Consider the following 6000-nt stretch of genomic DNA (forward strand, 5'->3'; position numbering starts at 1 on the left):
ATCAGCAACCCAGAGCTTGGGCCTGCTACCAATAAACAAGCATACGGGTGCAGTGCTTTGTGGAAGACTATGTGCTTCCCACTGTAGATGAACCATCGTGATGGTGCTGCTTTCTGGTTTAATGATGTATCATAGAGACATAGTCCTGACAACTTCTGTGAGGACAGTGCAGTGGCGTAGACTGGCTTTCATAGTAGTCCTGTGTTGGAATTAGGTGGCAATACGTAGCAGAAAGGAAAAAAAAGTATGCAGTTTCAAATATACAGTCTTATGTTTCTGCAAAACACTGAAGATAAGCCCATGAGACTTTCTTCATAAACTTTGCAGTAAAGCAAAATGATTCAGTGAAAGACACTTAGTCCTCTTATTTGTTTCTTGTGATATCTTTTCTAGCTCCTGCAAGGAGAAAGTGAGTGGGGGAAAGGAGAAAGTATTACATGTCCCATGCAAAGATTTGACTTCTCTCAGATCCTGAGTGCCTTTTACAGTGAGTAGAGAACAAGATTTGCAGAGTTGAATCTAAGAGTCAGGTGCTGAAATTTCTTGTAGAGATTTTGCTTTAGCTCTTCTCACATGGTGTTCTCCCCTTTATCCCGCTGTTCTACTTGCATTTGGCTGCACTGAACAAATGCCCTTCATACCAAACTTCTGGCAGGGGCAGGGGTGAGTGGGCCATGGGGCAGGATGTAGAGAGTGGGGCCTTGCTACAAGGGGAGAAATGCTCATTCTGCAAAATGCCTTCTTGCTTGCAATTAGTTACTAATGTCTTGGAAAAGTGAAGTTTCTTTGTCTGGGTTGTTCCCCTTCAATCTATGCCCATGTGCCACAGGTTCTGCTTTTGAAAGTAGCCTGTTCACCACTCACCTGGGTCTATGTGTGAGGGGGAATTTCAGCCACTACAGACTTCCTCCCTCATACACTGGTAAAACCAGAGGCCACTCACAAGTTCCTCTCATTCCCCACCCTAAGGAACTCAACCAGCAAACCATATTAGCAATGGGATAAGATTAAGAACATGATGGGAGATTAACTCTTGAAGCCCCAAACTGAATTTCACCAGCATCAGTTAATACATAAGCATTTCATTCTTATTTTATTAGTACCATGAAATCTTGACTTTAACCTAGAAATAAGCAAGCTGCTAAACAGTCCACTTCTGTCTCTGAGATGGTTCTCAAGTCTCCCCTTGGATACCAGCCTGGAAGTGATCAGAACAACCTGGGGGAAAAGGAGAGAAGCAAAGCACAGCCCTGATGATAAAATTCAGTGCAAATAGAGGAGAAGGGAGCGAACAATAGCATACACAAATCTTAAAGTGGGTAATTGGATAATAGGTGATAACAGTAATTGTGGAAATTGTGTGTCTATTAAAAAGGCTATTCAGAACAAAGAAGATATGCTATCTGATTCATCATAAACTGAAAGATAGCTTAAGCAGCTATGGGAAGGTTTAAAATTGTAGTGTTTTACACAGAGAGGCTTCTGTTAAAGTGGAATGCAACTATACTTCATATGCTGGAGGATATTTCTGTGCTGTGTCTTAGCATAGGAAATTACCAATAAGGATAGATATTTTGCACCAGCCTTACTGCACTCAGGGAATGCTAGATTACCAGCATTATCAACCATGTTTCACATATGAGTAATCATTAGCACACCAAGGTTATAAATATAAATAATGAAATTGATTCTCTGTATGATGAATTAGAACCAAATAATATGTCATAAAGTTTGAGTACCAGCAGGAAGTCCAGAAGTTGAATAAGCTTCCTAGGAAGGAGAGTATCTCCATAAATAGAAATGCTGAAAGCAAAATAAAATGCTTGTTTACACTATCATATTTGTATAGGAACTTCACTAGTAACAATCTTGCTAAAATTCAACATAGATTACTTTCTCACTGTTGCATATAACTGGTGTTTTATCCTATGTATGTAATCACAGAATCTTCTCACTCATAAAGGAAGGCCTACTACAGATGATACTTTTGGCCCAGATCCTTGCAGTACCTTATTAGATGACTTACATGCAGAAAACAAATGAAGTTACCAAACAATTGTATAGTAGAGAACTCATTTCCAGAGGCATATGACGTGAACTGGTACTCACAGCATGTAATCTGACCTTCAAAAAGGCTTTTGAGGTAGGCTAGGGATCCTTCTCCATGATGGGAATTTGGAGAACTAGAGAAAAATCTGTTGAGTTGAAAGATTAAGTTTCTGAAAGATTATTTCTGAAAACATTTAACATTCATATTAATCTGAGAGATTTTCCCTCTAAGCATCACCTCACTGTGTGCAGTTTTTTTGAAAGAGTTCTTCCCCTATTTCTACCCCTTTATTCTTCAAGCTATTTCTAACCACAAGCTACCAAAGCAAAAGGGTTTCAACTCGCAGCCACATCACAGAGAGGTCCCGTTACCTCAGACCTTGTTTGGTGCTTGAAAGGTAATTTTTCTCCCTACTAAAACCACATACAACATCACTCATCCTGAGTCTTTTATTCAGAAATAGGTGTTTACATAGATTCCTCTACCGAGTTTTCTTGTAACAATGAAACAAGACCTTTAAGCAAGGGATTCCCTTGTATGGTCCATATTCTTCCCAGAGCTATGTTTTCCATTGAACTTGTTTTATCTAGAGGTAATATGGCTTGTGAGTCTTGTATACTATCCTTTAACATTGATTGTCCATTCAGACGACATGGGGGAGTCTGCCCTCTTCTCTTAAGAGAGCCTATGGGTCTCTGGCTGTGGAACCTGTGGGGTCTGGAGCTCTAGAGTACAATCCTCTGCATTTAACTCTTTGTTACATATACTGCTACTGAGTTGAAGGTATGAGTTGAAATATCTTTGTTGCATTTTTCCATAATGAGAGAGTAGAAGCCAGAAAATGGCTGCTGCAAGTTACTGGCTGAGAAGAATTTGTTACCACCTTTTCTCATGTGGAGCTTCACCTTAGGATCCTTAACAGTCCGAATGTAGACTCCACTGAAATATGTGCTCCCCTTTCCACTGTGAAACATTATCACTCACTGATGTTCCCTTGTCATACCCACAGGTTTATTACCATGGCTACATTTGAACAAAGACTTTTCCTTACTATGTGGGCATCCCCTCCTAGAGTTGATGCAGTTCCTAGCGGCAAAAACCTGCTTTTGACCCTCCAGCTTTCATGAGTTCCTGAGTTTTATGTAATGGCACCTGTACAAGGACTTTGGCCAGTGGGAAGTATCATAAAAATGTAATCAAAATATCACAGTCTTAACTAACTTCACTATATTGGCAAAGATTTTCAAGCATAGACTAGACTAAATCCATATCAGAATGAAGATAATGATTTTCACTGGCAGGAAGAGGAGTAATTTGAGTCAGTACTAATCCAGAAAACATCATGGATTTTTTAAGAACCATTATGATATTCAATCACTTACAGAAATGAAAAGCATTTAATTTCTTACTTTATTAGTAACTTTTAAACTGTCCATAAAGCAGATTTCAGCAAAGAAGAAGATCTTCCTTTGGCAGTTCATATGGCTTCAAGATCTGTTTGCATCTCAGCTACATTTTATTATTTACTGTATTTGGAAAAACTTGTTTTAGCTTTAAGGTGTGTTCAAATAGCTGCAAGATTTCATGTCAGTTTTTGATGATCTTCTGCATTCTGCAAGCAAGAGATTTTCAATTTTACACATTCCTGCAGTTATAGTTATCCAATCTCTCAAAACTTTTGTATCATTTCAAGCAATTAACATGGAAGAATGCTTTAATACCATCTACTCTTGAAGTATACATCCAGTCTACATACTACATACAGTCAGTAGCACCAGCAAGATGCAAGCAGTATTGTCTAACATCCCTTCATAGAGTTGTGCCTTGATCCTCCAGTCCAATTGAGGTTTCCCCCTGCCAAAAGCAGATACTTTATCAGTCAAAATTAAACTATAAGGATGAGGTGCATCTGACATATGGCTCAATAAGAGCATATCTGTAGAGAAAAAAATTGTTGTTACTGAAGGCTCAACAACTACCCTGTATTTCCTTTGAGGGGTGTCACTTCAGACCGGCTCTAATCTGATGCCATGGACTGAATTCCCATTTGCAGCTGGAGTCCTGAGCAACATCTTCAGTTTAATCTGAAAAGAATCCAGTTTATGCGCTCTAATAATGCTATGTGGTGCAAATTGAAGTACAGTAAGCGGAAAGGATCAGAAGATTAATTTTAGAAGTGCACTTACGATCTGAACTAAATCGCTGATCTACACCCACCATTAGAGAGAATTCTTTCCCTGGGTCCATCGTGACCTCTGCCAAGCTGTGTCAGAAATAGTTCTGTATGGAGTTTGATTTGGATATTTAGGCAGCAGTTCTTTCTTGAGAGTGCAGCTGTATCTGGGAAGAAGTCTTGCTCTCCTAATGTAAATAATACTTTCCAGACTTGCATCTTGTTAGGATTATATCTCTTAGTAATATCTCAGAATTCTAGAGAGAAACACTGTTCACAAATAAATGTGTCTTTAGGTAGGTTTACAACTGCACTTCCTGTTCTCTGCCACCACCTTCACAAGGACTTTGTGTCTGGAATTTTGCCTAAACAGAGGTACTGAAGTACCAGAAGCAAGTGCTTTTTATACATCCTCACAGTAGACTTTTGGCTGTGTAAGAGGTAAAGCATGCATGCAAGCCTTATGTCACAGCTCTATGTGTATGATGCGGACAGGTGTGTATGACACACTCTTTAGTATATTATCTATAGAAATTTTTTTTATACAGAAGTAGTTACTGGTAAGAAAAATTGTGTTTGAATTAATTACATTTCATTCTTTTGTAATGATAGACCATCTTTACTATATGTCACATGCAGTTAGATTCTTTAGTCTTCATTTTTGCTTTCTGGCTGTGGGTTTTTTTGGGTGCCTTGAAATCTGCAGAGTTTGGTAAAAAGCTGACATCTTTCACTAATCTTCTGGTAGAAAAAGTTAGCACTCTAGAGATAAGTAGCTCCATCTTAAGCTGTTCAGTTTTTTAGAAGCACAGTTTGCTTACTGCTTTGACAAATGCTACATCAGCCATGTAAAGACTGCAGGCCCATTGAAGGAGTTGATACTTTTTTTGTTTTGTTGCAGTTGTTTTGCTCTGTATTTTGGTACTATTTTTTGTGAAGTTGTTCTGCTAACAATGTATGGGTTGATACTTTATTTCCTCCCTCTTGTTCTCAAAACTGTGGGTATTGGTCTCCTAATTTTGCAATCTTTTTTTTAATACAAGCAATTTTCTGTACCTACAGTCCAGTATTTGACTGTACTGAACTGTATTTAACTCTTCTTCTTGTCATGCCAGAAGTATTACATCAAACATTAAACAACTACATTATTGTATTATACAAAGACTAAGGAGGACTAGTTGTGTGACGGGTATTAAAAAGACTTCAAAAATTTTTTTTGATGTGGTAATTGAGAGGAATATAGTGGAGAAATACCAAAGAGAGCATTTGAAGAGTATTTTGATCCCCCTTTACACCAGCGAAAGGAGAGAAAGCGAAAAGAAAGTCTGAAGCCAGGAAGGCCAGAGAGAAGGAGACTGCCACAGTTCAGGCCATTGGTGGGTAAGAGTTTAGGCAATGAAAGGAAAGTGAAAAAATTTGATCTTACAGGTGTCCTGCAGGAGGAAGCTGCACATCCTTGATAAAGCCTGCTTGTGTAGATTGGCATAGTGTCAGAGACAATACACAAGTGACAGCAAGAGTAAGAAGAATAGCTTTGCTTAAAAGAAGGAGGTAGAAGGGAAAGAAAACAGAGAGGTTTTGTTCTGACCAGGTTATATTAGTGGTAGCAGTGAAACATTTTAAAAAATGTTACAGAAGAATAAGCTAAGAGGTGTATTTATATCTCAGAAAATGAGAAAAATGAAATTATCTTCCCATTTTAGGAGAAAAGACCTCCACAGATCTAATGCAATTAACAGTGTGGAGAGCCTAAGGTCTCGTGACTAAGAAGATTTCA

This window comes from Buteo buteo, chromosome 6 (assembly GCF_964188355.1).
Source record: "Buteo buteo chromosome 6, bButBut1.hap1.1, whole genome shotgun sequence".
Taxonomy (NCBI): domain Eukaryota; kingdom Metazoa; phylum Chordata; class Aves; order Accipitriformes; family Accipitridae; genus Buteo; species Buteo buteo.